The 25,482-nt window shown below is 44.3% G+C and overlaps 1 protein-coding gene and 1 pseudogene across 1 annotated transcript in view; one reads left to right on the top strand and one right to left on the bottom strand.

The window, feature by feature from the left end:
* Nucleotides 1–25,482, bottom strand: part of PPARGC1A (PPARG coactivator 1 alpha) — a 655,208-nt gene that overhangs the window by 485,710 nt on the left and 144,016 nt on the right. The window lies entirely within an intron of this gene.
* On the top strand, nucleotides 3,592–3,751 carry LOC121040608 (uncharacterized; annotated as a pseudogene).

Genomic DNA, 25,482 nt, shown 5'->3' with positions numbered 1-25,482 from the left:
GGGGGGGGGGTCTCTGTCTCCCCTTCCCTGTCTCTCCCCCCGCCATGAAAATGGCACACTGTTAGAAATGTGCTCCGGATGTGTGATTTGGGGCAGATAGTTGCTGGAGTCCCCATATGCTTAAGGTACATAACTGGGCCACTGAGAAAAAGGAATTTAAGCATTCTAGAAAACAGCAGGAGAGCAAATTGGCCTTTCCCTCCGAGAGCTATTATTAGAGAGACCCAGCCCAATTCAGCCAGAAAGCCAATATCTAGCCCATCGGCTCTCCCCCTGCAACAATGCCCCACACATCCCGCCCCCTTTCAAGCAGGACTGCCCTGATGCATCCCAGCCAGACGCACATCTCATCTTTAATGCTGACCACTGGCTTGCAGAGATCAGTGGAAGCGTCCCTTCTCGCACAGCAACTTGAGAGTCCCAAGTTGAATTTCACATAATACCAAGAACTCACAGAACGTGGCAGTACATTTGATTTGTCCTCGTGCAGTTTGGCAACCTGCTAACTCGTCTCTCTGTGTACCTGCTGAAGTCACAGCTGCTGCCTAAACTTTGTAAATAAATGCTAAACAAATGCCAAATAAAGAACCCAACTTCCCAGGAAGCAGAAAGGGCAGGAGATCACAGTTTTTGTTCTCAGAAATATGCTGTGACCTGCTTCAGCATCGCATCCTGGCGGCTTAGGTGTCTCTCTGTTCTCTTGTGTCTTGAATGCTCTTTTACCTCTGGTGGGGGAGGAGGAAGGAAGGAGGGAAGGAAGGAAAGGGGGTAGGGAGGAAGAGAAGGAAGGAAGGAAGGAAGGAGGGAGGGAGGGAGGGAGGGAGGGAGGAAAAAAGAAATGAATGGGAGAGGGACAGGGAAACAGAAAAGCCTTTCCTATTATTTGTCCCCCAATTAATGAACAGAAAACGTTGGCTAGGAAGACAATACCCAGCCTTGTTATTTCTTATAGCACACATTTCTATGGAAATTAGAGATTTTGGAGTCTATTTTTTTCAATGGACTGAATCTCCAATCATGCAATGAATTCATGAGGAAACAGGTTTCACTGCACCTGACCCCCCCACTTCGCAGGCATATGTATCCACTGCCTCTATGAAGACGTCGCTGGTCGGGCCTTTTCATTGCTCCTGGTCCTTTGGCCTCATGGGTCGTGTTTCTCAACAGCAACTCCGTGCTGAAGGATTATGGAGTTCATCACTCAAGATACTCTGGCACGTTGCAATCTGTGTTCTCTCCAGCGCAGGTGATGCACAACTGCATCCACCAACGAAAGATGGAGAAGCCCACCATTTCTCATCACGGGTAAAAATACATTTTATGAGCGGGCTCTCAGGCGGCCACCCCCATTTCCTTGCCTATCTCAAAGGATACATCCATCCCATATGCAAGAAGAGGAACTAGTCGTAAGGGCAGACATGACGGATGGGTGAAACGTGATTTACAGCTCATCTCTGCCTTTCAAATTCAGCTGATGATTCCAGCCAAGTAAATCAAGTACCAATAATGATACTTACAGCTACCGTCTACTGAATACCTAAATGCCAGGCTCTCCGCCATGATCCTTCGGATACTTGTCTTCTCCCAGTAAACCCGGGAGTCCCACGAAGGGCAGAGGTCTCACTTACCTCCGTCGTTTTTTTTCTTCCGTTTTCCTTTTTCTTCACCACTGTCCCCAGTGCAGAATGACTGACACTGACACAGCACTAACCACCAGACACTGCTCTAAGAGGAGCGTGTATAAAAATCCACCAAGTCCTCACAATAACTCTATGAGGCAGATACTCTAATCAAAGGGCCTCGTTATCCCCATTTCGTATAGATGCAAAAACTGAGTCTCGGAGGCTGAAGGTCGTTTGTCCAAGGAAGTGGTGAAACCAGAATTCAAACACAGGTGTGCTCCTTCCAGGATCTACGCTATTGCAGGCTGTTTCTTGCATCAATCTACATTTTTTGAATGAAGCGCTCATGTAAGCATTAAAGGAACTTCAGGGGATAAATATGACTACCCTTGCCTGCAAAGGAGGAAACTGAGACTCAGACTGGGTAAGTAACCTGCCTAAAGTCACACAGCTAATTGTACAGGACGAGGCCTCTACTCAGGTCTTCCCGACATGGAGGCCCGTGATCTTGAAACACCTGGAGTATTTTAAACCACATGGCCAAGCAACTCCCCGCTCAGTGCTTCCAGTCACAGGTTCCGTTCTCCCCATTTGTTTCCGGTCACATCTCTTTTGCGCACAAAGAAACTTGTTGACAATAAAGCAGATTGTTCTCTTCCTGGGTCTGTGTGTTCTTTGTTTGTTTTCCCCAGGAAACCGCATCACAAAAGAAAGGCTGCTGTTTCAGATGACAAGTGAGTGGGGGACCAGGAAGCTCTTTGATTTCAAGTGAGCCTGTGCTTCGGAGCTTGCCACTGGCGAGGACCTTCTCTGTGTGGGGAATTTGACAAGGACCAGTCCCCACCCTGGCCTCTGATGGAAACACTCAATACCAAGCAATGCGCAGCGCACTGGCAACTGGTGACACTCTTTGGCTAAACCAAGGATCTCTCTTCCATCCAGGCACAGTTGTGGGAGTCAGCGAGGTCTTTCCCAGCTGGGGAAAAGTTTACCTTTTTCCAGCGTCTGCTCTGACCGCTTGCTCCTAAATGACTACTCTTCCATCTGATTATTTTTCTTCCATGCACACCTGTCACCCAACTTTCCATTTTTTAAAAAGTTTTAAAAATTTATTACTCCTGAAGCGAGAACCTGAGAATGAGCGGGTGATTAACAGAACCATTTGACTGACCTTCAGGAGACCCAACCAGTGGGTGATTGATGAAATGGCTACAGGTTTAAGCAGAAGGTCAGCCTCAATAATACGGCTGCTACTTCCCATGGTCCTAACAAACCAACTTGGTCATTGGCCTTCACTTCTCCTTTGCAACAATTTTAAGGCCGAGACGTATGGCCGACTCCACCGCGAGCCACCCTTTTGTGACACGTTACGCAGTGACAAAGTCACGGTGCAGGTATTGGACCCAAAACGATCGCTATCTGACATCGGACATGACCGTTCTCAACCACTGAGGTTCCCTGTTGGTTACTCTCCCACCAGATCCCAGTCAGCCCCCCACTGGGGCCCAGCCAGAGGCTACCTGGATGGCAGTCCTCGCTGCACCACTAACTTGTCATGCGATCTGTCACTGCTTCCTCTTTTCTCGTGTTCAAAATGGAGGTCATAAAGCCTACCTGCCAACCTTTCTGATATTTAAAACATTAAAGTTCTCCTTTTAACTGGTAGGATTGGAACTTGAAAGAGGAAACAAAAGAAGAAAAAGGACTTCGTTAAGTCTTTTTTCTGACAATTTCTAAGGATCAATAATAGATCGTTCTTGGGGCACCTGTGTGGCTCAGTGGGCTTAGCATCTGACTTCGGCTCAGGTCATGATCTCAGAGTCGTTCATGAGTTCAGGCCCCACGTTGGGCTCACTGCTGTCTGTCAGCACAGAGCCCTCTTCAGATTCTCTGCCCTCTTCTCTCTCTGCCCCTCCCCACTCTCTCTCTCTCTCAAAAAAATCAAGAAAACATTTTAAATAATAATAATAGCTTTGCGCAGTGGCAGTATCGTAGCCAATGAGGTTTATCCGAGGCGCGATTATTGCTAATTGAAAACTTTTCCCTAAATAATAATAATAATAGATAATTCTTGAATCTCACCCACACTTTATTTTATTTATTCATTTATTTATTTAAATTCAAGTTAATTAACATACAGTATAATACTGGTTTCAGGAGTAGAACCGGTGCTTCATCACTTACATATCAACGGTGCTCATCCCAAGTGCCCTCCTTAATGCCTCTCACCCACTTAACCCATTCCAACTAATCTTTGACAAAGCAGGAAAGAGTATCCAATGGAAAAAAAGACAGTCTCTTCAGCAAATGGTACTGGGAGAACTGGATAGCCACATGCAGAAGAATGAAACTAGACCACTTTCTTACACCAACACAAAAATAAATTCAAAATGGATGAAAGACCTAAACGTGAGACAGGAAACCATCAAGATCCTACAGGAGAAAACAGGCAGCAACCTCTTTGATCTGGGCCACAGCAACTTCTTACTGGACATGTCTCTAGAGGCGAGGGAAATAAAAGCAAAGATGAACCATTGGGACCCCATCAAGATAAAAAGCTTCTACACAGCAAAGGAAACAATCAACCAAAGTGAAAGGCAACTGACGGAATGAGAGAAGATATTTGCAAATGACAGCTCAGATAAAGGGTTAGTGTCCAAAATCTATAAGGAACTTTTCAAACTCAACATCCCAAAATACCAAAACAATCCAGTGAAGAAATGGGCAGAAGACATGAATAGAATCTTTTCCAGAGAAGACATCCAGATGGCGAACAGACACATGAAAAGACGCTCAACATCACTCACCATCAGGGAAATACAAATCGAAACCACAATGAGATCCCACCTCACACCTGTCAGAATGGCTCACATTAACAACTCAGGCGACGACAGACATTGGTGAGGAGGCAGAGAAAGAGGAACCCTTTTGCACTGCTGGTGGGAATGCAAACTGGTGCGGCCACTCTGGAAAACAGTACGGAGGTTCCTCAAAAAATTAAAAATAGAATGACTCTTTGACCCAGCGATTGCACTACTAGGTATTTATCCAAAGGATACAAAAATGCTGATTCAAAAGGGCACATGCGCCCCAATGTTTATAGCAGCACTGTCGACAATAGCCAAATTATGGGAAGAGCCTACACGTCCATCGACTGACTAATGGATAAAGAAGATGTGGTATATATATGCAATGGAACTACAGTGTATCATCCACACTTTAGATTTTCTCTGCAAAGTCACCCAGTAAACAGAAAATGACAACAACAGCAACAACAACCTAGATGCCATCGTACCACTTTGCCTACATCATCTCAATGAGTCCTCAAAGGTTTCCTATGAAATCAAGGCAGTGCGGTGGCCAGGAGCAGGGGCTCTGGACCCATACTACTCATTTCTTCACTGACTGGCTGTGTGACCTTGGGCAAGTCATTTAAGCTTACTTGGCTACACACAGAATGGGGATAATGACGCTCAGCTTTTAAGATTGCTGTAAGGATTAAATGAGACAATGCATAGTGCTGGAATAGGTCTGGGCACAGGAAACATGCTCCGGAAAGCACCGTATATTATTACTATATTAATCCAGTTCCATAGATAAGGAAAATGAGGCTTAAGGAGGTTTATTAAATGACATGCTTGGGGTGCCTGGGTGGCTCAGTCAGTTAAGCGTCCAACTTCAGCTCAGGTCAGAGTTCGAGCCCCACGTCGGGCTGTGTGCTGCCGGCTCAGAGTCTGGAGCCTGCTTGGGATTCTGTGTCTTCCTCTCTTTCTGCCCCTCCCCCACTCATACTCTGTCTCTCTCTCTCTCTTAAAAATAAATAAAACATTAAAAAAATAATAAATGACATGCTCAAGATGATGACTACAGATTGGACGTGTGGGGATTTGAACCAGGGAGTCTAATTTCAAAGCCCAAGTTCTTAACCGCTCGATCAGTTTCTTCCTGGCATCAGTTCTCAGCGGTGTGTTTCCGGTCCCATAGCCTTTCTTAGCCTTGTGAACCAAAGATGAGCATTTTGAAGGGGGAATGACCCCACAAGGGCCGCCCAAAGCCATGACAAGAATGGGGGGTGTGATTCCTGGTGTCTCAAACAGCCAGCAGACACGGTGTTGCCCCAAAGAGCTCCCGAAACAGCAACACTCTGCTCCGTCTCCTCTGACCCTTTACAAAGAATGAACAAACTCTCCAAGTCTTCCTGCCTTGAAGCAGGATGGGATGGAATCGTTAAACCCTCTTAGAAAGAAAAGAAGAAGACACAAATCATCCATTGAAGCGAATTGGGGGTGATCCAGTGTTGGGGGCAGCCCTCTTCTTCCATCGGGAACCTCGCACTTGTAATGTCAGACTTGGGTGGGGGGAGGCTGTCGCCTAAATGGGAGGATTGAAGATGCCATAGAAAGACAGAGCCTCCCCCCAAAATGTTTACCCACTGATGCTCTGGCATCCATATGAGCTTTCACACGTAGCCCATATTCATCCAGCCCATAGGCATCCAGCAAATATGCCTACGATGGGTAAAAAAAATCGGTTCTTGCCCCCAAAGGTGCTAGTATTCCCTGGGTCCATTTGCCACATGGTGAGACACCATAAGCACATTGATGTCCTCAGGGAGGGATGAGGAAGGGGCTCTGAATGAGAGGCTGGGGGAGGAAACAAAACAAGAGAAGTATGGTGTGTACAACTTCGGACGCTTTCACGTACTACGGATTCTGGCACTGAGCCTCAGAGAGGTTAAGCAACTTGTCCGAGATCACACAACGGGCAGAACTGAGATGTGAATATGTGTGCCTCCAAACCTGTCGCCCCCATACCCTCTGCCTCTCTGTATTACACTCCCTGCTCTTGCAACTCAGATGGGGCCATGAGTCTGCTTCTAAACCAGAATTTGTGCTCCACCCCTCCCCAGCAGGGCCTCGTGTTTACAAACTTTTCCCCCTCATCTGTATTCTTCCTCTCCCCACCGCTTCCAATGCAGTCATGAGGATAAAATATGTGATTTTGTTTCTCTCCATAATTTCTCTTCTAGAAGGCTACGGTCATAGTCAAAAGCAGCAGGGGTGGCACTAAAGCTTAAGGAAAAGCAAAACTATTAAACCACAGTCCATCCCTCTTCAATAACTCTGCCCAAACTTTGAAAGGAAACAATGCTTCCTATTACCGCAGCGGTCCCCTGAGATTCAACCAGCGCCAAGAGTAAAATACCTGAGCCAATCCATGCCTTCTCTCCCTCCTTACCAATTCCCTGCATGCAAGCATATCTCAGTGGGAAGAGATCGACTACAAAAAGGGAAGGGATGAATGGGACATATAATTGCCTAAGTAGTCAGTGCCCAGAGACCTAAATAGAGTCCTGGACTGACGATATGGCTATCGCCACCACAGGCAAGTGGCCTAAAGCTACAGGCTTCTACTCCCAGAGGGAAAGGTATGGAATCGTCTCTTCCGCAGGCTCGCTCTTCTTTTTTTTTTTTTGCTGATACAGACCACTTCCCATCTTCGAAGCTGCAAATGCCGAATACGTATTTTCCCAGCCTGCCTTACAACTAGGACATCGGCATACATCTTAATCATAACCGCAGGCATCTGAGGGGAAAGTCCTACAGGTGGCTCCTGAGAAAAGCTTTCATCCTTAATAAAAAAAGAAGAGCCCTAGAAGTGACTTTCCTTCTTGCCTTTGGATTTGAACGTGTGTGGTGCCTAGAACACCATCTTACGAAGCTAAAGGAAAAGCCCAAGGAGCAGCCAATACAGAGAAGATGGCTGAGTGCAGGCACAGAGAGAAGCTGCGTCTGAATGATGTCACTGAATCTCTGATCCAATCCCAGAAACACTTTGCCTCCAGACCTCTTGTGTATCAGTTACCTATTGCTGGGTAACAAATTACCCCCCAAAGTTTAGTGGCTTAAAATAGCAAACATTATCTCACAACCTCAGTGGATGAGGAATCTAAGAGTGGTGCCGGTAAGAGACTGTGTCTTGGGGGTTCTTCCAGAAGGTTACACTCAGGGTGCTGGTCAGGGTTTCAGCCACCTCAGGACTCAACCAGGGAAGGATCTGCTTCCAAACTCACTCACGTGGCAGTTGGCAGGCCTCAGGAGATCGACTTCCAAGCTCACTCATAGAGGCTATTCCCCTAGGCTGCTTTACAACATGGCAGCTGGCTTCTTCCATAATAAGTAATCGAGGGAGTGTGAGGGAGAGTACACATCAAGGAAGCCACAGTCTTTTCCATAACCTAATACTGGAAATGACATCCTATTACTCCCTTATATTGCATTCTTTTAATGCAGAGGGTCTCAGCCTTGACACCATTGACATTTGGGGGTTGGATAATTCCTCGCTGTGAGGGCTGTTCTGTGTATTATAGAATGTTTAGCAGTATTCCTGGCCTCTGCCCACCAAATGCCAACATTACCACCAACACTCCCAGTTGTAACAAAGGAAGAAGTCACCAGACATTGTCAAGTGTCCTCTGGGTAACAATTGCTCCCAGTTGAGAACCACTGATTTATAGTAAGTCACAAAACTAGCCCACACCAAGGGGAGAGGATTATACCAAGGCATGAATGCCAAGAAGCAGTATCATTGGGACTCATCTTTGAGCCCGCATACCTGATCTTGCTTTATAAGATAACCAACTTCTTTAAGAGTAAGTCATTTAAAGTTGTCCTTTGGTTATTTGAAGCCAAGATCTCCCCAAGTAATACAAAAAGACTAGCCACTTAATTCACTCATTAATACGACTGTTATTTTTCCCATCTTTTGAGAGTGTTAAGTAAAAAGTCAAGCAAAGCATATACTTCCCGGTGAAATGATTCAACGCTAGTGTCCTGGGAAAGAACCAGTATCTTCCATTTCAGAGCAATAAAATACCACCACCACACACACACGTGCATGCACACACACGTTTCTAAAGGAAAGACATCAACTGCCCCCTTCTTGTGCATTTTCACTGGATGGAGAGATACAAAAGTCAGAATGTAAAAGCTAGCAATACAAATAAAATGTTCCCACTTCCAAAAAGGAATGACCATATTATACCAACTGGGATTCTCTAAGCCCTTAGGAAATGCCACATGCTCAGGGAAAGACTGTTCCCGGTCTACCTGGACTTGAAGTTGAAATGGGGAAGACTGAGGAGTTGAGTGAATAGCAAAGGAGAATGCCAATCAGGGGATCCTGTCACACCTTTTCTCACATTTGTGTCCATTCACCACACACATACACCCACAGTTTCTGGGTGGCCTCCAACGGAAATATCTTTAAGGACCTAGAAATTCAACTCATTCCACTTCTCTGGCTAACCTTACTCCTCTGCGCAAATCTGAACTATATGAACTCATTCCCCTTACCAACAACTCTGCTTTTCCCTCTTCAGATCCTTCAGGAGCTGGCCACTCTTCAGTGTCCCAGGGCCCAAAAGCTCCTCTCTACTTTATGATGACCCTGGCTGGGCTTCTCAACCTCCCAGGCTTTGAACACATGATCCCAGGAAAAGACCATACGGTGATTTTTGTTTAAAAAACTAAGGGGTTTTTTACTGGACTAACCCATCCCTTCACAGAGTCCCCTTGGGAGATTACAAAGTCTGTAACAGGCATCCAAAACCAATTATCAACTACGGGCCAGTCGTCCCAGGAATAACTATGGAGTTCAAGATGAAAGGCTCAAAACGAAAGCTATTTCCAACACAAATATCTCTTAGAATGGTAGACATAAACCTTGGGGGGAAATAACATTATTGTAAAATGTGTTTTATGACACTGTAATGATTAATGGCATTTCACACTAATAAAGTTGACAGGAAGAGGATGTGAAAGACTAGCGAAAGTGCAAATACAAATTTCCTTTTAATATCGCCAGTATTTTTCTACAAGAACAAGACATGCGCCAACAGGATAAGAGGAACAGCTATTTTAAAAATCCAAAATAAATAATAAAACAGCAGTAGACATCAACAATACAACCAGCTTGGTTAGTCCCATTTGACGAGTTTCCCCGAGGGACTGCTAAAAATATTCCTCCCTCGTTTTAGTCCCCAGTCCTTTCTGCTGACCAAGACTTGTGCCTGATAACATGGAATCTTCTGTTGGAAGAAAAAATTGGAAGCAAGAGTCCCACCTATCCTTACACGGCTCCATTTCCATAAACCCATGCCTTTCTTATCCTTCCTGCGCTCTTCAAGAGCTGAGCCCTCACATCAAAGGCTGGCTCGTCCACCATCCCTCTCAATTCCATCTCCTCCAGCCACCTGGGGCCACTTTTTTTTCTTTACTTCACCAATATCTTATTCACTCTTCCGCACCTACCCTCTGAGGAAGCTGTCTCCGCGTAGAAAATTACTTGCTGTGGTCGCGGCTGTTAACTGCTATCTTATGTTGCTTTTTTCTCTCTCTAACTCCTGGGATGAGTGGTCTATGCTCACCTTCTCACGAGACATTCCTCAGTCTGGGGAGAAATCTGATATCCGGCTCTGTTTGTACTGCCTGGGGAAAGTGACCCCTGGGGAGTCGGTAGTATCTTTCCAGCTAAATCCTGAGATCTGTTCTCATTTCTTCATCCGCTTAACTTACCAGGGCACTTGACATGGGTCGCTGCTACCGGCCACTTCTGGTTTCTCTCCCATTTTTCTCACCCTTTCTTTATCTTCTTCCTCACTTCTCCTTCTTCCCTCTGAGCTTCATTGGTCAACAGCCTACAACGCATGGTCTTGAACCTTCTGCTTTTCCTCCTGCCTTAGCCTCCCTTCACCTCTATTTCCTCATCTATAAAGTAAGATCACAGGAGTATCTATCTCATTGTCTTGAGAAAAAAATAACATAAATAGTCCAAGTAAGGGGCTAAGCATGGTGCCATCTACAAGTTCATGTGATTTATGATGACTTCCTTGAGCGTCCTCTTCAGTCCCAACACTGGAACGTAAGTGGCAGGAGGGCCGGGACTGTGTTTTGTTCCCTCTTGTATTTCCAGCTCATAGAATCATGCCTGCACATACTAGGTACTTAATGTTGAACCTAACTGTGTGTTGAACTAATGACATCAAAAAAAAAACATTTCGGGGCGCCTGGGTGGCGCAGTCGGTTAAGCGTCCAACTTCAGCTCAGGTCACGATCTCGCGGTCCGCGAGTTCAAGCCCCGCGTCGGGCTCTGGGCTGATGGCTCAGAGCCTGGAGCCTGCTTCCGATTCTGGGTCTCCCTCTCTCTCTGCCCCTCCCTCGTTCATGCTCTGTCTCTCTCTGTCTCAAAAATAAATAAACATTAAAAAAAATTAAAACAAAAAAAACATTTCAATTAATGGTTCAATGAGTGATTCCAAAATCAAAGTCCCCTTATTTCAGACTCGATTTGATTTTGATTTTGACATCCGTTTGAAATGACATTAGAGCTACAGTCTGCCTAAAATTGAATTCAGTGTTTCTTTCCCTACTGATTCCTCTTTGCAAAGTTCTCATTTTTATTAATTTGAAACAATCATTTTCACAGTATCTTATGGACAAAATCCTGGTTGGCATTTTACTCTCTCTTACTCTCTCGTGTACCCCATTCATCCTCCCTCTTGCTGTCACTTACTTCTGGGTCTTTATCCCATTTTCTGCCTCTCAAATCATCACTGTGGCCTCCTAAGTGGTTTCTCTGTCTCCCATCTCCCTAAAGCATTCCACCCAATTGCCAAATGAATCCCCTGGAAATGGGTGCCCAGCATCACTCCCTTGTTTAAGAAGTTTGTTCCCTTTGCTTTTTATAACAAGTCCAAACCGCTAAGCCTGACAAAACTGCCTAATTCAAATTCTCTCTCTCTCTCTCAATCCCTCTAAGTGACATAGTAAATTAACTTCTTCCCATCATCTGCCCCGTCCTGGTTTTGTAGTCAACAAGAGGTCATATGCAGCCATTCTATGTCAATGCATGTACAAGACAACTGTTAAAAAGCATTCCTTGAACTCGAGCTGGGATGGCATTAAATGGTAAATAACAGCTGTGACCGCCATTCTTTGGGCTCTTGCTTTCTGCCAGGCATGACGCTGAAATCCCGCAGCATCACATCTAATCCTCACAACCCCCATCTCCCAAAAGCTAGGGAGTTTTGTCCCCAAGTATGAGAAACCTGAGGCTCAGAGGGCAAAACAACTCGTCCCCAAACACACAGCCACTGAAGCAGTAGGACTGGCTTCTATCCCAAGACCAGCTGATCCCAAAGCCTGTGCATTTGACCAGACTGAATGTTTCTGCTGAGCTCAGGGGCCAGGGTGCCCGGGGTGGAGACCAGCAGACATGAGGAATAAATAAATTAACTAAAAGAGAAAAGGAACAGGAAGAAAGCAGTAAGTCAGAGAGAAACATCTGGTAGGAAATCAGCGAGGAGTGAAGAAGCTGGAGAGAGAATTCATTGGAGAATATGAGAAATGAAGACAGAAGTGAGTCTGAGCAGCAAATGGCTACAGCGGCTCGAAGAAAACAGCCAGGTCTCCTGGGGAAGCAGAACAAAAAGGGTTATCACTCGGGAGGTCCCGCAGCAGTAGCATGCAGAAATCTGATGAGAGGGGCTGTGTTTCCCCAGAGACCGAAGTGGGGGAGGAAGAGGAGGAGGAAGGCAGACGGAGACGGGCCGAAAGGAGGACACGGGGCTGGGGTGACGAGGCAGACACATCAGCACGTGGCCTTAAGACTTCCCTCCTGCATGAGGACCGTCCTACGGACTGAGCCCCTAATCTCACCCCTGCATACAGAGGATCCCCCGGAGACCACATAAGGCTCCAGGCACAAAACAGCCGCTCCACAAACACTTCCCGCGCCGGACGAGGGGACCGTTAGGAGTTGCGTTGAGTGGCCTAATGATGTTGACGCTGGCTGCCTTCAAGAAAGGAAGGACTACGCGGGCGCCTGGGTGGCTCAGTCGGTTAAGCGGCCAACTCCCGACTTCAACTCAGGTCATGATTTCACGGTTCGTGAATCTGAGCCCCTTGTGGGGCTCTGTGCTGACAGCGTGGAGCCTGCTTGGGATTCTCTGTCTCCCTCTCTCTCTCTCTCTCTCTGTCTCTCTCTTCTCCCTGCCCCTCCCCTGCTGGTGCTCTCATGTGTGCTCTCTCTCTCTCTCTCTCTCTCACAATAAAAATAATAATAATAAACTTTAAAAAAAGAAAGGAAGGAAGGACTGCAGAGAGATGAGAGATCAGGAGAGCTGCCCGCTCTTCTATGGAAAATGTCAGTTACAAATAAGTGGCGAGACCCGATGTACCAACTGCTAGTACACCCTCGCCCAGAGAAGCTTCAGAAGTGTCACCCCGTCACGCCTGTCTTGCTTCCTTCCCGGGGCACACCCTTCCACCCACCACCCCCACGTGCTACGTCCTCCTATCCTTGCTCTCCCATCAGACCCCCACCTTCCTTCAAGGCCTGACTCTGAAGATTACAGTGTTCCTCAGTGCCCTCTCAGACGATCTGATTCCACAACTCCCTTCTCCTTGCCAGGAACGCCGGGAGGACGAGTCACATTCAGTTGCTTTTTCACTGTTGCAGGCACAGATCCCTTCCCTTCTCTTTCGAACTTAAATCCAGGCCTTTGCGTATAGAAATTATACTTGTTCTCTTTCTTCTCTACTACATTTTCTTAGAGCCGGCCTGGGCCAAGGCTGAGGGAGGCTATTTTCGTGGTGTGCGTGAGTAGACACAGATGCAGAAAACTTTTATCTATAAATCTATAAACGCAGATAGATATATAAATACAGACAATTTTTTAGACTCGAATTGGGCAGGTAGGCAAACTATATACGTGCTGGTTGTTGTTTTATTATTATTATCTTAATAGCTACGGTGCCTTGCCTGGGTCATAGCTGATGCTCAGAAAACAGGACTTGAATGCTGCTTCAATGCCCATTAATACGTAGGTAATGCCCCTAAAATGCATATTATAGCTTCTCCAGAAGGCTTAATTTTTATGAGCTTTCATATCTAAAGTCCCTGGGAATAAACGGTCTATATCTATTGCTATAAATTCTCTCTCTTCTAAAATAAATAGGAAGCAATTCAGAAGTATAGTTAGGTCACACATTAAAAAAAAGTGAGAATGAGCATAACCCAGCTGAGTTGCCACCAAAAAAAGCCTAGTAAGCTCTAAACCCCACCCCTCCCCCAGAACAAACGTTCTGGGAGGGGACACTCTCTGGCCTCTGGAGACTTCCCACAAGAGTTGGCGTTCATGTGGATCTCCTCATCCGTGGATACCAGATCACTGCGCAGTCACGTTTTAATCTCTCCCTTTGAAAGGTAAGAAACCGGGCAAAGGCTTTCCTCTTACTTTTTTTTTTTTTTTTTTTTCACTATGATCGTCTGAAAATGCAAGAACGAGACAAGAAGGAGCTCCCAGTTCTTTGGCACCGATCATGCCAGTAACTCTAGGATGATGCCCATTAGGCTTTTGGGGGGTGGCGGCTCTTAGGACAACGCCGGCCCAAGGACACAGCACAACCCTGGGCCCCTTGCCCTCCCTGCACCGTCCCCCGGCGCCCCCTGAGCCAGCAAGCCCATGGGAAGGCTTGTGAGAAGCAGTTTCATGGGCGACTAGCCACGCGGTGGTCAATCAGAGGCATCAGGCGTAGCTCTCAACCCAGCTGCCTCTCCAATTAATGCAAAGCTGTTTAGTTAGCGCCTTGAGAGTTGGGACTGAGAAGCTGCCTCAAAGAATATTCTATAAGGATAAAAGCAAAAGCTTTTTCCATTCCTTATCACGAGATGTTTTCATGTGTTTGTTTTCATTTTTTAGGTTTACCCAAAAAGGAAGAGGATGGTAATAATCTCCTTCCCTCCATCACAACTTTTGGAGATGTTTATCGAAGCCAAACCTCTCTTGACGTTTGCCAATTGCTAAATCGGAGTTATTTTTCCTGCCAAATACTCCCTCTCTTGTGCAGTGCTTACAAATAGATTACATATAAATAGGATGAGTTAATGCTATTCATATGATGAAATGAATTAAAATAGATGAACACAAAATTGAGGTAAAACAGGGTTCTCCTGGAGTTTGTGGGAAAAGCATCAGAGTAAGCCTTGTGCTAGGACCCAGGGCAGCAGACAGTAGAGAGAGAAACCTAGTTTTATCCCAAAAGGCCTATTCATGACTTCAGTGGCAAGATAAGAGAAGTAGTTGCCCTATGGCCCCCGCACAAGGTTGCCAGATTTAGAAAATACAAATATGGGATGTCTCGTTGAATTTCAATGACAAATAAATAACAATTTCTTAGTATCAGTATGTCCCAAATGTTACGTAGCGTAAGTAAGTCATACACTAAAAATTACTCATTGTTTATCTGGAACTTAAATTAACTGGTTGCCCTGTAGTTTACCTAGTAGCCCCATCCCCAAAGAATTTAAGTGGATCCTAAGAAGACAAGGAGTTAAGTCCTGTTGGTGAGCTCACTCAAAGGTCAGCCTCTTCATCTAAATCAATTAGGCTGGCAGAGAGTTTGCTTGAATTATACACAAGTTCAGGACATAGCCTTCACGACAACATGGTCAGTGGCCATCACCTTTGTAAATTTTACTATTTCAGCAATTCTGGCTGTGTATACCTGTAGTATATCCTTTAAAGTGGTGAACCATCACATTTTAAACGGAAAATAATCTTATCATCAAGAAGATCTCTATTTTTGCACCCAGCCTCGGTGCCAGGCTCTTCTAACTCTAGCCCACTTAACCCTTGGGTCTCCGTGTGAAGCTGGTATTACCTACCACTGGACAAGTTGCCGAAACCTGTCCAGGGTCACACAGTTGGTAGATGGAGGTGCCAGGATACATATCAATGTCTGTCCTGCCCTCAAGCATATGTCCTCCAATCTCACCATTCAAATCAACACAGCATTTTTCTTTCCAATCAGAAACGTCTGATGTGCGAAAGGGTTGCTGGATACTGAGGACGGATCCAGGTTGATGGTGGAAAAAGACAAAAGACAAGGGATTTGTGTCTTGTTGAGGAGACAAGACAAATGCATTGAAATAAATAAATAAAAGGTAGCAAAGAAGTGTCAAAGTTACTCTCACTTGAAACTAGAAAGGGTTCTGGACATCAAATCAATGTCATTAATATTGAGCATCATTTAATAAACACCTACTATATACCAGGCACACAGTAAGCATGACAACCTTCCTAGTACAATGGGGTAATGACACAGAGGCGAACTCGCTTTCCCAGAGACGCCAAGTGATAGAGCTCGGAGAATTGAGCCCACATCCCCATGATCCCTCTTCCCCAAATCCCACACTCTAAACCAATAGGTTGTGATGCTTGGATATCTGTTCTTCTCAGAAATGTACTTTTAAAAGCATCCCTTTTATGCCCATGAACTTCTCGCAGCCTTCAATTCACCTCAAAATACAAATGCAAAATTTGCCTGCATGGGCCACCAAGGGGGTGTATAATACTCCAACAAAGCCTAAGAACGGATTTCATTCATCCATATGTAATCTTTATATCTAGACAAAAAGGGTCACTGCAAAAAAAAAAAAAAAAAGAGAGAGAGAGAGAAAGAAAAAGAAAGGATTCATTACCATAAGGTCAAAAAAAAACAACCTCACCTATTTGTTTCCATCCCCGGAGTGAGAAAATAACTAACACTTGGAGCTCATCATGAGCTTTGAGGAAAGTGGAAGTGAGATCCCCCCTCACATTCTGAGTCAATTCAATCACCATCGAATGAGTATCCCATTTGTACACAGACCAAAGTAGCTGTAACAGGCCAGTTTGCCTCTGTCCAAACCCTCTACTATTCCATGCCCAGAAAGGAGACCAAAGAGAAATGTGTCACTAAGATGCAACAACTCTCCTGTCAGCTATGCTCTGGGTCAATCAGGGTTCTTTGGTTGTAAGCAACAAAAACGGCCTTTGGCTACTATAAGGCCAAATAATTTTTACAAAGAGAAAATGGGCAGACATGTGCTAACCCGTAGTACCAGAGAAAGACTGTACAGCCAGGCTTCACAAAGAACAGGGACTTCAATAACAGAGGATCTAGATAACAGGAATTAATAGACCTTTTTACCAGCCACCTCCATGGAGACATATTTTAGCTCCAATTATAGGTCATTATTCCAATTCCTGGGAGAGAAATTCTGATTGGTCTAATCTCAGTTACAAAGCCAGCAAAATTCAGGCTCTACCACTGAAAAGAGAGAGAGAGAGAGAGAGAGAGAGAGAAGAGAGAGCAGGGGGTAGTTGGAGGATAGATGTTGCAGCAGACAAAAGCATTAAATGGTTACAAAAATATCACAGGGTGGTTACAGGCTTAGATTCTGAAACCAGATTTCCAAGGGTAAGATACTGGCTCTGAGACTCAGTGTGTAACCTCGGATAAGTCATCTTAACTACTCTGTACCTCTGCATCCTCGTTTGCAAAACAGAAATAATAGTAGCACACAGGTCAGTTGTGAGGATTAAAAGAATGAATCCATGTGAACTATCTACGACAGTGTCTACAACGTTGTAACTACTCAAGAAATGTTGGTCGTCATTCTTACTGCTACGTACGATCTCCATTTTCCACCATGATGTGCGGATTGTTTGTTAATGCAGCATAACTTCCCCTATCCTGACGGATATGGTATTTGACCTTCAAAGCGGTTTAGTTCATTTCAACCAACACATCAAGAATCACCTACAGGTACCCGATTCTGAGTTAGGCATTGAACAGTCATAGAAAAAGGCATTGCCTGGGCTTAAAATGTGGTAGAAAATTTATAGTGTCTCTATAAAACATGGCTTTTACGATGCTCAGTGCCACACCAAAGACAAAACCTAGAAACAGACGTCCAAGAGGCATCGTCCCTATAAAGTTCTTGGGGTTTACTGGTTGTCTGTCGTACGAATTTACTCTTCTCAAAATATAAACATCTAGAAGCACCTACGCCTCCCCTCTGTGAAACAGCATTTATACTACATATGTGTTTAATAAATGTGCTTCCTAAATGTTTAATGATAAGAATCTAAACAACTCCTCTCACTACAGTCATATAACAGCTAATAGGCCACTGGTGGACGGAGCAGTAAAGAGAAGTACAGGATTGAGTCAACTAAATCCATAGGTCTCATTACCAAGAAGGGGATAAAATATTCTATACCAAAACCAACGCACAAATGCTGCCAAAAGTCACAGCCAAATACACAGATTGAACACAAAGAACACAGCTGCGGTGAAAATTTTATGCTCTTTATTACACAACTCCTCTAAGGACCCGGTTTTAAATTCAGTCACTGATTTCCTCATTTGTCAGCCTGGATCGCCACAGCCGACCGTGGATCCTAGCTGATGAATGGGACTTTTGCTATTAAAAATTATTCACTAAAGCCCTAGTTTCCAGTGCAATAAAAAATATATTGACATTGCAACGTGAAAGGCCTACGTCTTGGGCATCAGCATTGTTGCCTAAGCAGTTGTGACATAGGGACTGAGTTTCCTCTGGGGCGTACGATTGCACACAGAAGTGAGTATACAGGCCTTTTAAGGTTGCAGAGTGCTCTTTAGCAGTAATGTACAAAATCAGGCCTCTTCTGGGGGCTGAAATGTTTAGTCACCTTGCTCAGATCTGGCGGGGTTGAAGACCTAGCTTCCTGTTTGGAGTCGGGAATACATGGGCTATTTCAAGTTAGCTCTTCTCCGAGTAAGCCAAAACATGCCTCTTGTTTAAAGGACCGTGTAGACAGGGATCAGTATCCAGTCCAATCTCGACGGCACAGAACATGACAAACTAAGGGCATCCCAACTAACTAACAAACAGATAACTTCGGCTTTAGGGACTGTCACCAGAAGAACAGTTAATTAGGCTGTTTGGATCCTGTAGGAAGGCCCACCTTGCACTGAATTATGAATAGCGTCACTAGAGTCAAGATCCAAACCAGAAATTTTAGGCAAGAAAGCACCTTTTTAAGAAATATAAAATTTTTGTATGTTAATTGTGTATTAGTCAACCTCATCTATAAAAGCAGCGTCTGTTGCAATTATAGTCTGCATCAAAAATCATGTGGCTTTTTATTTTGTGATGTGCAAATTAAACATTTCCATATTTGCAATTTAAGCTTTTACTTAATTCATCATTTCCCACCTGATGAGGGTCCCTCGCATCGAGGCCTTCTAAAGGTCAGGTCTGATTAGGTGGGAGCAGCGTGAAATAAATACGAGGATTCTGGCTTTCCTGACTTCAGTATCTACCCTCAGCTTCCTTTACGGAGCAGTTTGCCTCCATTATTTGTATCTTCCTCATATTTTGGTACCATTGTTCGATTTGCCACATTTTGATATCTAGGACCTCATTATCTAGAAATCGGGCAAAACCACTTTACTACGGGCTTTTTTTTTTTCCTTTAAGCAACAGTATCTTCCCAAACTGTAGTATTAAAAACAAACATAATATAGTCATCTTGGCATATGTCATATCCAACTTGTGTGGTAAAGTGCTGCAAAAGCACATAGCGAAATACATGACTGTGTAAAAATAAGTATGTATACACACACACGCACACGCGCGCGCGCACACACACACACACACACACGCTCCTACAGATGCATAATGTAGTTTCCAGCTAGATAAATTTATTTGCCTTTGGCATCTGGCAGTAAGCTGACATTGCAATAAACTTGTTATTAAATTGACCCATCGGCTTATAAACTGGAACATGGATACCACCACGAATGTCCGCCTAACGTCTATTTGGTAGGCTGCCTATTGAATACTCATTCTCCTCTCCTCCTTAATTATAAAGCCCCAATTTCATTGGAAGTACCAATGTGCCTAGTTGATTCTATATGCCATAGCTTCCCTTGCAGCTATGTGAGGAGAGGTCAGTGAGCTCTGGCCACTGACATGAAAGCAGAGGCCATTGACTGGAGGATGTCCAAGAACCCCTGAAACAGTGACGGAGGACTGGAAGTCACCTCTGCTTGCCCCGTGCCCCTCTTCTTCCTGTCTGAAACATGGAAATAATGGCTGGAGGTTCACCGACTGTCTTTCATCTTGGAGATGAAAGCCCATTCACTATAAATGAAAGAACAGAAAGACAGAAAAGACCTGGGTCCCTAATAAACGGAGGTGCCTCCCCCCCCGCCGCCACCATACCATTTGGGGCATACCATACCCATTTTAAGGGGGCCTGTCTTAGAGAAAAAACAACCCCTAATTTGCGTATCCACTACCTAATTTAGTATGCATAAAGGACACAGCATTAAAAGTCAAAATAATCATTGATGAGCTCACTAATAGCGAAGCAACGAATACAAGTCTGATTTTGTGTTAATAAAAGTTTATTTGCCTTCAATATTTATCATAACAAGAAGCACAGTATCTTTCAGACCCTTATCTGGCAAAACCATCCAAGTCCGGGGTTAATGAGGTTCGTGTTGATGAGAATTGAACCCTAGCTGTTAAGTAAATAATAACACCGGTAGTGATTTAGAGCCTTCCATCCCTAAAATTTGTAGCAAATCGCAAATAGCCCCGTGGGGTGGACAAAATTACTGACATAATTTTATCAACAGAGAAACTGAGTCATCAAGTCATTAAATAGCCTGGGGTCTATTTAGTGAATAACAACATCAGTGGAGATTGCTGTGAGTTTCTAAGGCCATCAACGAGGATTCTTTAAGGGTCAGCGTTTAATGGAAAGTTTACGACGCACCCTCCTCACCCCCATCATCATCAAAAAAAAAGGGGGGGGTGCACGTGTTTTGAAGCAAGCAGCCTAGGCTTCTTGGTTCTTAGAACCAGTGAGCCCCTCAAATGCAAAGATCCTGTCCGAAGTTTGTTTTTGCCGTTCGCCCTTTAATCCAGCACAGCATGGGGCGCGTGTTTGCTAAATGAAGAGCCATTTTCTAGAACCATCGCGTGGGCCACGCTGCTGCCGAAACTCAACATTCGCTTTGAAGAAACACGATTATTCCCGCACTGGGAGCAGCTGATTCCCATTCTGTCTATTATGCCCCCAAAGTTGTCCCTCTCGAGGCAGACGCTTCGCATGCTCATGAGACTTTTGCCACTCTAGATTCAAGCCACCTCTGAAAACCCATCTTCCCGACCTGATTCATTTTTCAGCATGAACAAGGAAATGGTTTGACGATAGAATAATAATTGATGGTTACGATATCTGATGTTGTATAAAAGGTTTGATTTCATGGCTGCGTAACTGTTTACAAAACACCACATTAAAAAAAAAAAAAAAAAAAATGTCCTGAGTAGTGAATGTCCTTGCTAGAATACTCTATTTCCAGAAGAGAGCTGCACTGCCCGCGGAGACTGATGGGCAACTTTTAAATTAGCAAAAGCCAAAATGTCTGTTCTCCCCTTGCAGGCTGTTGTTATGAATGGTCAGCATCTGGTCATCTCTTCTTTGTCCCTGCCCTCCAGGCCATCTTGGCTACTTGTCTTAAACTTGGGCACTTTGACAGGGTGTTTGATGGAGGTGGCCCTGAGGCAAAAGGCTGGTTTTATTGAATCAAAATGCTATAGCTTTGCTGAAGACCTTTCATCCAACCACCGTTGAAGGCCTTCGAGGCCCTCGTTTACAGCAGGTGGATGAAGTGAACTTCCCATGGTCACTTAGCGAGTCAAGGGCCAGGCAGGGCATTCCATAATCAAGTCCAATGGCCGTGAAACCTCCTTTTCTGCCATTTGTCATGCACATTCAGTGTTTCTCAAATGGCAGTCAGGAATTATCCATCCAAAGAGGTTTCTGGGAAAGCAGGGGTCTGAGGAACACAGTTATGGGAAGACAAATGAATCTCTGTTGAGGAGGCAGCCTCAAAATTTGATTCCAACTTCTCTAAATGAAGAAGAAAACCATCTTAATGAACATTCTTTCCCATTTTCAGTCTATTTTAAAAGTCATTGTATTCTTGTGCCTCTCAGTCTAGACTCAGATAAGGAAGAAATGTAACATCAGGTCAAAGGAAGCATTCCTTTCGCCGACACGAAAGCCCCGGCCCCCTGTGTTGGACAACTGCCACATTCAAAAGCCACCCTTCCCCACGACATCCATCTCCCGTACACAAGTCACCCAGAAATGTCAGCTAGACGGGAACAGTTGAAATCTGCGTGGAGAATATTCACTTTATTTCTAAGATAGAAGTTATTTTTGCCCAACAGGGAGGGGGAGAAGACAGAGGAGAGGTTATTTACAGAAATTAGTTGCAGAGAGAGAAAAAAATATGACTCTAAATGGAAAGATTATCAACATAGAAAGATGTGTTAAAGCCTAATAAGAAAGTCATGCTGCACGCAGTACCTCTGAATATAACCATTAGCAGCATGGAAGAGAGGCTGTTTACCGTATTAAAGCTACCTTTACTGGTTGTATAAAAACAAAAAAGGATTGTATTGGGGCCATCACACTCCCATCTTTTCAATTACAGAGATAGAACAATCTCAGATTCCGAAGCTAACTACAAATCAAAATTGTGTTATGTTATCTGCTGAGACACAAATGGAAAATAAATACTGTTAACTGTCACTTTCCATTAGGTAACAGAAATTCAATTACATTTCAAACAAGCCTTCATGTCAACAGAATAAATCTGTTTCATAAATGAGCAGGTAACCATTTTTGATTCCAACTTCCCAAAGGGAAAAAATCAATTTTAATCACAATTCTTCAATTTTTTTTTTTTCCTTATGAATGTTTTGGAGTCGAGTACATCATCTGGTCTAATAAACAGTGTTGTACAGAAAAAGGGGGGAAAAGCAGAAATTGGGTGCTGTTCATTGCTGGTGCCTTTTAAACTGGATACTCTTCATGTCCGACTTAACTGAACTCTGCAGTGCTCCGATGCTTTCGCTTTGAAAAGCTAATGCCAGAAAGGGGGGAAAATACACAAGGGGGATTCTTCCTGCCATGGAGTTCGTCCCAGTGAGAAATGGGTATAGGAATACGAATCCAATTTAGTGGTAGACCTTGAAAGGGGAACACCCTTCCACAAGTTCCCACCCTAACTCCCTTGAAACGGAAGGAGAATCTGGAAAGACAAGTTTCCATTCTAGAAGATTCGGTCAACCAGAGAACAAGCTGACAAATCCATGATGACTGGGAGGGCTTGAAGTAAATTGCTCACACACTACAAGGCATTTTGATCTAATAAATACTTGCTGGTGACCGGCTTGTAGCAATGGGGCAGCCTTTTGGAAGAGAGCTTACACCTCTCGTTTGACTTTTGGCGAATGCCGAAGGATACGGACTCCCAACAATGAGCCCCCAAACTTATTATAACTTGTTCTCGGACTTCGTACTCCTAATAACTATGACCCAGGCACTACTGTCAGCACCGTGCAATTGTTTTTCTTTAATCCTTACCAGCAGCCCTGTGAGGCGGGTCTTAGTCTTATCTCCATAAGGGAATGGAGGCACAGAGAAGTTATGTTATTCCTCAACAGGCACAGCAAGTACATGGTTGAGCTGGTATTCAAACCCGGGCGGCCTGGCTTTAGAGTCTGTCCTTACAACCCGTTCTCCACCAGGCTTCCAAATTCAACCCTCCTGGGCTCAGCAGTGCTAAGTGTTATGTGTAGGTGACCATTTGATTCATTGACTAAATCAGAATACTTTTGAGAGTGAGAGGGGATCCTGTTCATAACTGTGCCAAAAATCAGAAGCAAACCGGAACTGTCTTTGGCAAACAGGAAAACACGGTCCCCTTAATTGTAAAGATGTACATGTTGTAATGTTTGAATGAGAAAGGAAAACCTAAGTAAAAGTCACGCATTATTGGCTTTTAAAAAAGGGTAGAGAGGGATAGTGAGCAGGGCCACTCAGTCAAGAAAGTATTATTCAACACCTGCTGTATGTCAAATACTGTGCCAGGTGCTAAAATTATGGCTCAGAATAAGTCAGACCATGCCCTTGCCCTCTTGAAGATTTCATTCGAGTAGGTTGTTGTGAGGCTCAAAACCAATTAAATGAGATAATATACATAAGAATGGTTGTTTGAGAGCACTCTAGAGTGTAATACATAGACATCATACCGTCACTAAGAAGAAGGGCATTTTGATGGAAAGTATACAAATCTGGGAGTGAAATAGACCGTGATTCTAATATTTGTGTGACTTTGGCACATTAATTAAGCACTCTGAGTCTCCACTTCTCCACCTATAAAATGTGAATATCTTCATTGCAAAATGGTAGTGAGAATGCTACATAACGTACGCTACATGCCTAGCACAACATTTGTCATTGCTTAAAATGGTGGCCGTTATCATTATTGGGATGTCTGGGTCCTCATGCCCTGGGTAGATTCACAACCCAACAGGTGTATAAAATTTAAAGGATAGTTACCTGGCTGAATTTGTACAACATTTAAAGGTGACCTGAAGGAGATAAGCACGGTGATACCAGGGCTATCTCTTCATCCTATGGAAGAAATCTGAATGACACCAAACACACGGAGAAGGTGAGGGTCAGTGCCCGTAAGTCAAGAAAAAAGAATCCACAGGAACAGATGACTAAGAAGGAAACAAGGCCACCATGCTCATTGGGTTCTTGGCGGGGTCACAGATTTACCCCAAGACCATGATCAACATAGTGAACATCCAGATGTTAGCTCTCTTGTCTGCAAATTCTGAGTGATGATCCAGGCCAGATGACGGCAAACTTCTTCTGAAAAGGGCTTAATAGTTAATAGCCTAGTCTTTGCAAGCTACACAATCTCTGTTGCAGCTACTCAGCTCTGTCATTAGAGCACAAAAGCAGTCAAAGACAATAAACTTAATATCTGGCTGCAGCATGTCTGAAAACTACAACTATGTCTTACTGGCATCATTATCTCTCCAACACCTAACCCAGTGCTCAGTAAAACTCATTGAATGAATGGAAAGGTGAATGTGAGCCAGACTATAGGGAGTGGGAAACTAGCAAATGTTTTCAAGAAAGGGTGTTTAGATGATCAGATCAGTATTAAGGAGAGAATACTCACAGGTAAAATACAGGAGGTAAGCAAGCCTCCCAGGAGACAAGGAGACCACTATTCTAGGTAAAAAGGAACAGGAGCCTAACCCAGGATAGTGGCAGTGAGCACAGAGTACAGACTCCAAACATTTCGGAATTAGAATTGACAGGATTTAATATAGACAATAGGAAGGGACTTTACCCTCATGACGCTGCTGTGATTCTAAGTGTTAGCACCTAGAAGGACAATGATGACATCATCCAGAGGAGGCTTAAGGAGTGGCAGATAACAACCAGTGGGCTAAGTTAGGTCTGACACATCAAAACCTGTAACATAGCCGCAATAAATTCTTCTCGGTATTGCCCTCCAGTTCGTCACCTTAGCTACTCCCTCCCAACCGAAAGAAAAATAACCTTAAGAGTCTTGGTCAAGCACACTGATGAAATCAATATTCACACTATCTACAGCATGTCCTGATTTATCAGTCTAACAGTCCACCAGAAAAGAGATGAGGTTAGCGTGCCTTCCTTTTCATTGACTTCAGCGATCTTTTTTTTCGATGTTCAATAACCAACTACTTAATTCTCCAGAATTTTCCTAGGAGTTTTCTGAAGATTGATAGGACAGTCACTGGTTTGTAGGATTTCCAAAATCCACTTGATTTTTCTTTTCAAAAAATTAAGTCGTCTATAAATTTCCAGGCCTCTGGCCTGGCTCCCTTTCTATGGGATACACCTGGAACCACCCACAGTGGTCTTGCAATGTGTATCCATGTCCCTGCAGGACTGTGGGGTGGCTCAGTGGCTGGGTCACATCCACTGCCTACCCCAAGTTCGCCATCATTGATAAACCAGTTTCCATTTGAAGGCCATCGCCTTTGATGGCAACAATAAGAAGTGAGGATTGGCTTCCTCTATGCACACGACCTGCCCCAAGCAGTAAGTCTA

The sequence above is a fragment of the Herpailurus yagouaroundi genome, unplaced genomic scaffold, assembly GCF_014898765.1.
Source record: "Herpailurus yagouaroundi ecotype Mexico unplaced genomic scaffold, PumYag 28, whole genome shotgun sequence".
NCBI classification, from domain to species: Eukaryota; Metazoa; Chordata; class Mammalia; order Carnivora; family Felidae; genus Herpailurus; species Herpailurus yagouaroundi.
Note: the sequence above shows the minus strand (reverse complement) of the source record. Positions and strands in the feature narration are given on the sequence as shown.